Source organism: Hylobates moloch, unplaced genomic scaffold (assembly GCF_009828535.3).
Source record: "Hylobates moloch isolate HMO894 unplaced genomic scaffold, HMol_V3 SCAFFOLD_12, whole genome shotgun sequence".
Taxonomy (NCBI): domain Eukaryota; kingdom Metazoa; phylum Chordata; class Mammalia; order Primates; family Hylobatidae; genus Hylobates; species Hylobates moloch.
The window spans coordinates 6,684,408-6,697,056 of NW_026652287.1; the positions used below are offsets into that span (position 1 = coordinate 6,684,408).

The 12,649-nt window shown below is 41.4% G+C and overlaps 1 long non-coding RNA gene across 1 annotated transcript; it reads left to right on the top strand.

Moving 5' to 3' along the window:
• Nucleotides 1–368: 368 nt before the first annotated feature.
• On the top strand, nt 369–1,834 carry LOC131380762 (uncharacterized). The gene is made up of 2 exons (XR_009208930.1): nt 369–595; nt 1,575–1,834. It is a non-coding gene; the product is annotated as an uncharacterized LOC131380762 (long non-coding RNA).
• The last annotated feature ends 10,815 nt before the right edge of the window (nt 1,835–12,649 follow it).

The window sequence follows — 12,649 nt, forward strand, 5'->3', positions numbered from 1 at the left end:
TATGTAGAAGCACGGATGTCACGTGCCTGCTGTACAAAAGCTCCAATTCTGTCCTGGCACCATCGCGCCTGTTCTTGGAAAGTCTTAGCAGAATCCTAACTGGACACAGAGGCTTCGATCCTTCGTTGATATGAGTTGGGGCACAGGGGAGCAGCTTACTTCCTGCCAGGAGAGGTGGTTGGAAAAGAGCTATAAACCGAAACATCTCCAAAGATCGTCCTTATTCTTCAGCCAATTTGGAATCAGAATTTAGAATCTGTTGCTTCCAAACCTGCCTTCTATGGTCTTGTTGCCATGCGGCCACTTAGTAAACACTCGCACATGCTGGCCACCCACGTCCATCTCTGTTTCTGAAACAAGCCAAGCCCGTTCCTGCCTGCGGGCTGTGCCCTGGGGTGTCCTGTGCCTGGAGCTCCTTCTCCTGTTCTGGCTGTTTTGGATCTTTCCTCCTTACAGAACAGCACCCCACGCCTTAACCTAGAGGAGCCTTCCCTGTCCTCACTGTTTCAGGCAGCTCCGTCATTTCCATTCTAGTCTCCCTCCATCAAGCCACCTTGTTTAGTACCTTTATAGCATTTTATCACAACTTGAAGTGGTATGTTTATTAGTTGCCTTGTGCGTTGTCTAACCCCTCCATTGTATGTGGCTATCCTGAAGGCAGGAATTTGATTGTCATGGTCACCATGGTGCCACCAGGGACCACATCAGGGTCTGGCATGAGGGAGGTGCTCATGGACAAATGGTACATGAACGAGTGAGTGAAGACCCTGCACTGGGGTCAAGGCAGATTGATATAATTTGGCTGTGTCCCCACTCAAATCTCATCTTGAATTGTAGCTCCCGTAATTCCTACATGTTGTGGGAGGGACCTAGTGGGAGATAATCAAATTACGGGGACAGCTTCTCCCATACTGTTCTCGTGGTAGTGAATAAATCTCATGAGATCTGATGGTTTTACAAGGGGAAACCCCTTTCATCTGGCTCTCATTCTCTTTGCCTGCCACCATGTAAGACGTGCGTTGGTTCTTTCCTCACCTTCCACCATGATTGTGAGGCCTCCCCAGCCACGTGGAACTGTAAGTCCATTAAATCTCTTTTTCTTTATGAATTACCCAGTCTCAGGTATGTCTTTAACAGCAGTGTGAAAACAGACTAATGCAGCAGACCTAACTTCATCTGATTCCCCAATACAACACACACCATGGGGAAGTTCCAGAAAATTTGTCTTCAAGGAGTCTGATCTTTGGCTTAAAATCAGTGAGAACATGGGGAAACATTTTCTCTTTGATTTCCAACCAAGGACATGTTAAAATAGCAGCAGTTTTAACACAAAAGTAGGGTGGGCTTTGAATATTAAGGTGACCCAAGGGCCGAGCTATGTGAAAAGGGCGCCAAGCAGTGTCTTATTCTTGCCGGCACTGATGATGCCTGCCTCATCAAAATGCAGGGATTGTGACAATCTCAGTATGTTCAAAGTAGCAACATGCTGCATTTGAACTCTCATATCTGGCCTCACACATGTAATATTCAGGAATATCTGTGTTCATAAGAGGAGCATGATTTGTGTCTTCCAGAATCCTCCTTCATGTCCATTCCAACTCTGTGGTGTCTTTCTGAACAATTATCCTCAGTCCTTCAAAGAATCAACTCTGCCAAACTCCTAAATAATGTCCTTCTGGAAACCGCACTTATTCCCATCATGATGACAGAAAAAAATGAAGGGGAAAAACAAGATCCACATGGAAATAAGGCCTTCATCAAAAATGTTTGATGTCCTTTGATTGAGTTTCATAATGATGTTTGAATTAAAAATGCTTGAGCATCACACATGTCATCAACGAGGTACATTTCTTGGAGAGGCTGTGTTGGAAATAGATGCTCGTTATGGATCTCAAAATGTTTTATTTTGTCGGAATTGGAGCTGGGGTCACGTGAAAATCACCACAGGCTTCCTCACGTTATCACATAGGCCCACAGGTGTGCTGGTAGCATCAATTTCCCTGTAGGTCCATAAAGATAAGTTCTCTCCACTCCACGTGTGTGGAGATGGGTCCTCACAAACCACTTCCCTACTTTATGGAGGCAAGTGTGCTCAGGCACTAAGCTCTGGGGTCCAGCATCCTGTGTCCTGGCAGAGCTGGCCCTAGAGCCTGGAGACCAGAAGTGGCCCATGCCACTTGGGCAGGAGACCTGTCTGCTGGTCTCCATCTCACTATCCTGATGATGCTAGTTTTCCAGCACCAGGCATGCCATCCTCTTCTTCCTCAGCTTCCTCTCCACCTGATGATGCTCTGAAGCCTGGTTCAGCATGGTGTGCAGCCACCTCACCCGGCACCTGCCTCAGGTGGGAATGACCACGGGACCCTGAGTTGGGGCGTGAATGACCGCAGGACTCTAAGCTCTAGAAAACCAAAGGTCTCTGTGGTTAGGGTAGTCACTTACTCTAAAATTGGGAGACAGCCGCCTTTACACAAGATGAACCTGCACCTGATATTCCAGACCTGGAGGGCTGGACTATCGAGGGCTTGACTCACGTGTGAAGGGCCAGGCTGCCTCACTCGGGCTGAACCTCCATGCAGTGAACAGATATTAACATGCTAGTTAATAAGCTTGGCACCCATCATGAGATTCATCCCCACACGGGCCATGTTCCATGGAAGGCGTGGCATGCCCCACCTCAGCGAGCACAAATCAAAGCACCTGTGAGCACTATATCTGTGCCCTCACAGTCACGCCTCTTGGACGTTTCTCTGCTTTCTTAGTTGCAGTGGGATCTTTGCTCTTAGTGCTAAAGTTCGTGGGCCTTGCTCGGTGTCATCCATGAACGTAAATCAGACACATCTGCAGCCACAGCAGGATGACTTCCTGCCCTGAGAATATCTCACCACAATTTATATTAAGTCAGACCAAGGGGAGATGCTGGACATATACTTACAACAGCCGGAGATAGAAATGTGTGTGTGTGTGTGTGTGTGTGTGTGTGTGTCTGGTAGGAAATGGGAGAAAGGAAAACGGGATTATTGAATGTCATCTAGTCCAGGTGTGGTGGCTCATGCCTGTAATCCCAACACTGGGAGGCTGTGGCAGGAGAAACACTTGAGCCCAGGAGTTGAAGACCAGCCTGAGCAATATGGATAAACCTCATCTCCACCAAAAATAAATAAATAAATAAAAATCAATAATTAGCCAGGTGTGGTGGCATGTGGCTATAGTCCCAGCTACTCAGGAGGCTGAAGTGAGAGAATCACCTGAGCCCAGGAGGCAGAAATTGTAGTGAGCCAAGAAAACACCACTGCACTGTAGCCCAGGCAACAGAGTGAGACCCTGTCTCAAAAACAAAAAAAGGAAAAAAGAATCATCTTGGAATTATTAAATATCGTTATTGCAGGGAGAATAACCTAGTTACATCTAGATGCATCTTAAATACACTATGTCCAAAAGTTTAAAATTATTCTTAGGGCACAAATGTAGATGTTTTGTCCCACTGAGTTTGAGAGTCAGACACTGCTATAGGACTTATCATTATCTTCATTTTGGAGGTAGGAACCTGAGGCACACAAGGGCTGAGATCCTGCCAGGATCCCCAAGCTGATAAGCGAGCTGAAATTCAGATCCTGGCAGTTTGACTGTAGAGTCTGAGCCCTTGTTCACTACTTGGCTCAAGATTTTTGCTTGGAATCTAGTTCTCAGGGGACCATAATAAACCATGTTTCCTCTGAACCTCATTTTGCTCCTACATAAAATGGGATCATACTATTAATACTTAACTTGTGAGCATCATTGAGATAGAACATAGTAAGGAAGGTTACAAGATGTAACATCCTGGGCACTACAGGTTACTCATTGATTCATGTCAAGCTGAGGGATACATCTTCCTGTCCCTGACCACAACTGGCCAGTCTTGTGCTTTCTGTCCTCTTCTCTGTGGACGCAGATCAAATTTCTCACTTGGAGAAGCTGCGTCCTCATTGTTCACTCCTCACCAGGTGCATGCCAATACCTTCATTCACCGCTTCTCCCACCTGCAATATCCCCTCGGAGAACCGGTAAGTACCCCATTCTCAAAGGGGCCAATCAACTCCACCACATCCATAAACCAGCTGGCTCCAAACTACAATGGCAGACACAGTCTACTCTACATGATCTAACCCTTATGTCCTGGCCACATCTTCTATGTGCTATGTCTTGTCTTCCCAGCCAAACTGCAAGCTCCCCAGAAGGTAACTAGTAGGTTTTTTAAAACTTACATCCCCTAGTATATAACACACCCAACATAGAGCTAGGTACACCGTGAGTGCCGTCTACTCTAGGCAGGCTATTGATCAGCCTGGTTATATCACTCATAGATGCCCCAACCAACTGGACTGAAATTATTTGTCATAAAACCCAATGCAGGTATATATAGAGCTTTACGTTTTGCTTGGTAACTGTTATTGATTCACCCTGCCCTTATTTTCAATTTCTTAAATGTGTACCCAAGACTAAATCTGTTTTCCTTAACATGAGGACTGTAGGAATAATCCACCAGGTTGAGTTTGGGGCTAGACAAAGTCATATGTACCCCTGTGAGCTCCTTAAATTTTGCTAACTGGCAAGAGGCTGCACTGAAAACTATATCTCCCCATGGGTTAAATCCAGGATTTAACTTCAGGGTATTTATATTCAGTATGAAGAGGCACATAGGTGAGAGAGGGAATATAATATAGTTTTGGGGTTTTTTTTTTTTTTTTTTGAAACTGAGTCTTGCTCTGTCACCCAGGCTGGAGTGCAATAGAGTGATCTTGGTTCACTGCATCCTCTGCCTCCTGCGTTCCAGTGATTCTCCTGCTTCAGCATCCCAAGTAGCTGGGATTACAGGTGTGCGCTACCACCCTGGCTAATTTTTGCATTTTTAGTAGAGACAGGGTTTCACCATGTTGGCCAAGCTGGACTTGAACTCCTGACCTCAGGTGATCCACCCACCTCGGCCTCCCAATGAGCTGGGATTACAGGCATGAGCCACCACATCCAGCCTGCATATAATATAGTTTTAATGAAATGAAAGATAGTTGAGGAAAAAAATAAGTACACGGAAACAACAGATATTGTATTCCAGCGTCACATCGCAGCCCATCTCCTGAAACCGTGGTGTGTGCAGTTCAGATTCTTCAGCAAGACATTCAGTTGTTAGTGTGGGGATATATTTTGCCATCAGAATTATTTTTCTTAGCTTCCGCAACACATATATTCCAATTTTCACCAACAGAAGTAAGTAATCTTTCCATCAGCACTGCTGCAGTGGCAGAGTAATAGCTGTCTCACACATTGATTCCTCTTTCTTCCTCACTATTCACGTTCTCAGAAGACTCCTGAGAAACAGGGCTCACATTTTCCCTTGACAGTGCTGTGTGGAATAAACAACAATTCCAGGAAAAAAACGAGAGAAATTAGTAAAGGCCAAATCTTCAAAAAATAATTACTTAATATATCTGAGGAACGGTTTGTAATGATGAAATTTGGAGGAGACAAGAGTTTTTAATTAAAAATGATGGTTATCAGAAACTTCTTATTTATCTCCTGGAAATTGAAAAAATCATCCATCCTAGAAAAGGAGTTTTGTTAAATTTTGAGGTTTTTTTTTTCTTTACTACCAAACAAGAAAAGACTCACCAACTGTATAGTTGTGTTAACAGCAACTTTATTTGTGATAGCCGCAAAATGAGAATTAGCTCAGATGTCTTTCACCAGGTGAATGGCTCAACTAGCAGTAGTACATTCACACAATGGAAGACCACTCCCTAGTTAAAAATAAATGGAATATTGATATGCATAACAACTCAAGCAAATATCCAGGGAATTATATTGAAAAAAATAATTTTATGGAAAGATACTCTAATACCACAAAGCCAGATTTGTGATTCTATATATACAATATTATTTAAAGGGGAAAATTGTTTAGGAAAGGAGTAGCTGCCAGAGATTAGGGAATGGGGAGCTATAATGGAAGGTAGCTGGGAGATGGGTTTAGTTAGAAAAGGGCAACAGAGGGATGCTTGTGGTGTTGAAACTGTTCAGTACGTTGACTTGGTAGGGGAATATAGGAACCTACACAGGTGAGAAAACCGTATACAAGTTAGTACACACATACAAATGAGTGTACGTACAACTGGTGAAATCAAAATAAGATCTGGGGCTGGGCATAGTGGCTCATGCCTATAATCCTAGCATTTTGGGAGGCTGAGGCAGGAAGATCACTTGAGGCTAGGAGTTCACAACCAGCCTGGGCAACATACTGAGACCCCTCCCCCACCAACTCTAGGAAAAATAAGAAAAGTAGCTAAGCAGATGGCACACACCTGTTGCCCCAGCTACTCAAGAAGCTGAGGGGTGGAAGGATCTCTCGAGTGCAGGAGGTCAAGGCTACAGTGAGCTATGATCACACCACTGCCCTCCACCCTGGGCAACAGAGCAAGACCCTGTGACACACACACACAAAAAACTATGGATTATACTTATGCACTTATGTCAATATCCTGGTTATGGTATTACGATATAGTTTTACAAATGTTACCATTGTGGACATTTGACAAAGGGATCAAGGGATCTGTGGGCATTATTTCTTGCAACTGCCTGTGAGTTATCTCAAAAAAATTTTAACCACTCCCCAAAACAAAAAATAACCCCACATCTAACCACGAGAAAAACGACACCCAAATAGAAGGGCATTTTATAAAATATCTGACTAGTTTTCTTAAAACTGTCAAGATCATCCAAAAAGTTGAATAGTGGATACAATTCACTACAAAGTATGAGAAACTGTCCCAGCTAAGAAGAGTTTAAGGAGACGTGATGACTCAATGCAATGTGATCTCTTGGATCCCAGGACGGAAAAAGCACATTGGGTGAAAACTAAGGACATCTGAATAAATATGGACTTTAGTTAATAATAATATATCAATATTGGTTCATGCATTGTGACAAATGTATCATGGACATGGAATCTTTTTAACTATAAGGAAAAATTGGGTATGGGGTATATGAGAAGTCTCTATATTGTCTTGACAACTATTCTGTAAATTCAAAACTATCATTAAATACATAAATAATTGAATAAATGTTGGTAGTTCATTCAATAGTTAATTATTAAATAAAACACTGTTGCCCATCCAAGGGTCATGTCAAAAGGCAGGGGCCAATTTTGTCCTAACAATACAGAGAATTCCTTTCTCAGCTCCCACGAAGGGCATCTGCAGCCGTGGCAGGCTTTGAAATCTCCTCCGTGGAAATGACACTTTGCTTCTATCACATAAGAGCACCATCTGCAGTGCTGTGCGGGAAAGCCACCAACCAGAACTCTGGATCTGTGTTCCAGGACTGGCAACATAAGCGCCTTCAAGATGGCCCGTGAGAAGTGGCTAAGGCATTCTCGGTGTGAGCGATTATTTATTTACTAATGAAAAATTATAAGCTAAAACATTTACTGTAAGCACGAAGGCAGCGTGATATATTTAGCTAACAATGTCCTTAATATACAGCCCTCTGGCATTGCAGTGACATTTTCTAGGGATGGAAATTATATTTTGCTTTCACACCTACATGATTCAGGACCTGAAAAGTGGGGAAAGCAACACAGTAATAGAACAGATAAGAAGGTGGTTACAGCCTGGCTGCCTTTAGTATTAACTAGGTCGGACTTGAAAGTGGTAGGGCATAATTCTAAATTTCCCCAAGCTCAAGACCTGAACCTGTCAGGACTATAGTAAATGTGTGTCCTTGGAGAACACAGGTGACTACATTTAGATGGAATATGGAAGTCTTTTGAAATTTACTGGGAAAACCGACTGAAATGAGATCCGTTTTTCAAGTCCTGCTTTCTTTTGTGATATATTTGCCTGTGTAGTCCCCAATAAAATAAGAGACGATTGTTTTAACACACTATGAATTTTCTTTGGGAGTCTATCAGCAAATAGCAAATATAAAAATGCATTAATAAAGGTATATCTGTAAGTACCAACTGCACGTAATACCCTTTAATATATTGGCCATTAAAACTTTATTTGTCATATTTTTCATAACATTTTATCGGAGGGAGGGCTAGTCTGCCAACAACTATTTCATCACGGTCAGAAACAACAGCCTCATGTTTGCTATTTCTGTCTCTGCAAGTAAAGGAGTCAGACTCTTGTAAAAATGAATTGATTGCAGGTATTTTACCATCTTTGCCTTTCTGTCTCCACTTCTAGGCCAAATATATTGAATCAATTTAGTTCAAGAATTATCTGGGCTTATGCCAGGGACTGAAGTTCAAAGAATATATAATAGAACAATACCTAGCTCTTGCTTTGAGAGAATTTTTTTTTCTAGCCTGAAGCAAAGACTAACCTGAAATAATTATATTTGATTTAGCACCTTCTTTTACTGAGTGCAAAACATATGCCAAAAACAATAAGTACTATATCTATCCTATGAAATATACAGTATGCAATTAGCCTTAATATTATCAAGAAATATTATTCAAATTCGGCACTTTACAAATTCTCTGTATTTAATCTGGTCAGGTGTAGTCCTAAAATACTGACAAGAATATTAGCAATAAAGAAAAATATAGATTACCAGTTTACCTAGTAATCTATATTTACTAAACTGGAAACTATATTTTTTCATTTCTCTAAATTAGGTGTTAGAGCACATTGTCATATTTGACTTGGACTTGCATGAAGATTTATCAGGGAATCCTTTGGAATGTGATAAATGTAATAGAAGAAAATGATTTTTAATTATAGCCTCTATTGTTTGACACTTTATTTATTCCTGGCTTTGACTCCCAGAATTACCTGGAAAGTTAATCGCCTGTTGTTTCTAAATACGAATGCCTTGGTTACTTGGGTTTCCTTTTACTCTGGATCCCCTTTGAGTCTCACGTGGTGGCATACAATTTTGATGAAATTGTTGCAGATGTGATTTCCAGCGAAGCAGAATTTATCTAGAACAGAATGCTGACCTTAACATCAGCAGGAAAACCTTTTGGATAGCTGCAACTTCAGGAATGCCAAAATATCCAGGAATAGGAAAACATCAGCTTCTTTGGGAAAAAAGTGACAGCGAGTGTCTGAGAGCCATGGTTTAAAAGCTTGAGCTTGCATCTAGAAAGCCACAACCAGCCAAAGAAACGTCCGTGTATTTCTGAAAAGTGCTATTTTTTAAATGTGATCTATCCTTTCTGTCAGAGACAAAAATAAAATAAAAAAGGAAAACGGGATCTATCCATATTCCTAATTAATTTTGTTTTCACAAATAAGTAAAAAATAAGATTTAACTTAATTCTTTGAACATCGAAAATACAGTCATTCCATTTTACTTTTCTTATTTGCCAACTGCAATAACTGTGCATTCTAGGTTGGTTTGATTGATTCATTGATTGATTGATTGGTCTCCTCATGACCTACTTTGCATGGTTAATAATATCAAACATTGTAATTTTACCTTGCTGACTGCTGGATGTTTTTGTATTCTTAGAAATGTTCTTGGGTTTTGTTCTGGGATTCACCAAAGTTAATGAAAAGCAGTTTGAGCCTCTTTGGTTCTGCTTTTTTTTTTTTAATTTTATTATTATTATACTTTCAGTTTTAGGGTACATGTGCACAACGTGCAGGTTTGTTACATATGTATACATGTGCCATGTTGGTGTGCTGCACCCATCAACTCGTCATTTAGTATTAGGTACATCTCCTAATGCTATCCCTCCCCCCTCCCCCCACCCCACAACAGTCCCCAGTGCATGATGTTCCCCTTCCTGTGTCCGTGTGTTCTCATTGTTCAATTCCCACTTGGAACCAACCTAAATGTCCAACAACGATAGACTGGATTAAGAAAATGTGGCACATATACACCATGGAATACTATGCAGCCATAAAAAATGGTTCTGCTTTTAGGAATTGTTTGGCTGAACAGGACTAGTACTCAGTTTAGAGTTGATTATTCCTACTGAAAAAGAAAGACCTTTCTGAGTACTTTCACCAATGCCCCACTGATCTTGAGGATTTCTAATGTGGCTAATGATACAGGCCCACACCTGTAATCCCAGCAGTTTGAGAGGCTGAGGTGGGATGACAGCTTGAGCCCAGGAGATCAATACCAGCCAGATCAACATAGCAAGACCCCATCTCTACAAAAAATTTAAAAAAATAGCCAGGCATGGTGGCTTGCACTTGTAGTCTCAGCTACTCGGGAGGCTGAGGCAGGAAGATCACTTGAGCCCTGGAGGTCGAGGCTGCAGTGAGCTATGATCACATCATTGCACTCCAGCTTGGGTGATAGAGCAAGACCCTGTCTCTAAATATATATGTATATTTATATAGACAGTATCCCCAGCACTATGTGTGTCCCAGGCCCTGGGACTCAATTCTTTCTGGTAGTTCTTGTCCAGGCCTCAGGTAGTTTTCTCACACACATGTGTTAAGCAGTACTGAGCTGAGATACTCAACACATCTTTGCATCTCTGTCTCTGCACAGCTCTATTCTGCCTGGTCCTTTGTCCTCCAGGCTGTAGCTGCCTTGGTCTTTCTTAGCTGTTAGCTCCATCTCTCAAGATGGGGAGCCTGCCATGCCCCACCTCAGCCCCGCCCTGCACCACAGTCCAGAAACTCAAGGCAGGAAGCTGAATCACTCACTTCATTTGTTCCTCATCTTTCTGTCCTTCGTTGATTTATTGCGGTTATACTACAAGTTGTTTTTTCATTTATTTTTATCTGTTTTTTGTTGTTGTTTTAGACAAGAGGCTAAATCTGGTCCCTGCAACTCCATTTTTGCTAAGAGCAAAATGTTCACCCCAGACTTTTTTTCAAGAAGTCTCTTCATTTGTTTAGGCAGAGATTTTACTACCAAAAAAACACTAAATGAAACTCTCCTACTGAGGACCAGTCTAAAAGAGGCACTTACTTGAAACTCAAAGATATGGAATTTTCAACAACCAAGATTGAAATATGGTTTTCGATTCATTATAGATTTCACCAAACTGGCAAGGATTGTCAACAAGTAGCACCCTTTAGTGGCTTGTATTCTTGATCAGAATTGCCAATGAGCTGTTTGCAAAACAGTCTATTCTAATGGGTAACATCTCCATATGGAAGTAAGGTTGGCCTCAAAATGCAAGCAGAGTATGGCTGCTCTAAATCCCAAAATAGCAATGATTTTAAGAATTAACATGACCAATAATGTATATAAATATGTGCCAATCACCAATGCTAAGTGCTTTTAAAGTATAATATTACCTAATTTAATCATTGCAGCAGCATTAAGAAGTGGATCTTATCATTATTCCCACCTATAGATGGCAAAACTGGGGTTTAAAAAGATTAGGTGAACTGTCTATGGTTACTCAGGTATCAAGTACTAGAGGTGAGTTTTCCATTCAGCTTTTTCTGACTGCGGAGTCCATGTGAGGCCTTCCTCCTCCATTCTGCCTCCCTGTGTAGAGAGAACCTTTTAGTCCATAAAATGTGTTGTATCCAGCTTCTTAGCGTACGAGTTATTCTTTGCAAAAGGACAAAAGCACTTCGACTTGCTTCTTAGCTATCCTTAAAGTTGCCTATGGAAATCTATGCTAAGGAGGCACAAGTAAGCAGCAGCAGTTATGCCAAAATCGATATTTACTATAGATTATGCAACGTAAACATTGGATAGTCTATTAGGATAAAATGTGAGCTGTCATAACGCTTGTACTATGGGGAAATTATTATGGCAAAATAGGCTCAGTAAATATTTACTAGGGCAACTTATCCAGAGCTGTGCCCAATATTATATCCTGACTCTTGTATCAGCCAGGGTTCTCCAGAGAAACAGAACTAGTAGGCTATATATGAATATTTAAGAAGAAATTTATTATGTGAATTGGCTCTTGCAATTTTGGAGGCCAAGAAGTCTCATCATTTGCATCAACAAGCTGGAGAACTAGGAAAGACACTGGTGTAACTCAGTCCAAGTTTGAAGACTGAGCATGGAGTGGGGAATGGAGCTGGGGGTGGTGGCTGGTATAAGTCCCAGAGTCCAAAGAGCCAAAACTAGGAGCTCCAATGTCCAAAGGCAAGAGAAGATGGATGTTTCAGCTCAAGAAGAAAGAGAGTGAGGGAGAATTCACCCGCCATCGTTTTGTTCTATTCAAGCCTCAAGGGATCTTTACTCAGTCTACTGATTCCAGTGTCAATCTCTTCCAAAAACACCCCCAGAACTAATGTTCCACCCACCATCTGGGCATCCCTTAGCCCAGTCAAGTTGACACATAAAATTAACCAATGCAACTGAATCCTTAAAAATTTTTAGTTCATTTCTGGCAACTCACTAAGGCATCTAAAAGTGTGATCCTCTTTCTTTATGTTAGAAATATGAAGAGGGATAAACAGAAGATGAAGGGAGGGAAGAGAATATGGACTTCGAGTTATTTGGAACAGAGTTATATAAGTTTGACACGCTTCATATAATCGAAACAGAAATGATTATTCAAGACCATGTCTCTTTTATTCTTATTTTGCATTCTAAAGAAAAAGCAACATTTTAACCAATATCATCTAGAAACTTCCTGTTATTCACTATTCTCAGTCTATATTAATTCAGACGGTATTTGGATTCACTCCAGGACCAGGAAACCTAAAAATGTCTTCACAAACTTCTCCAC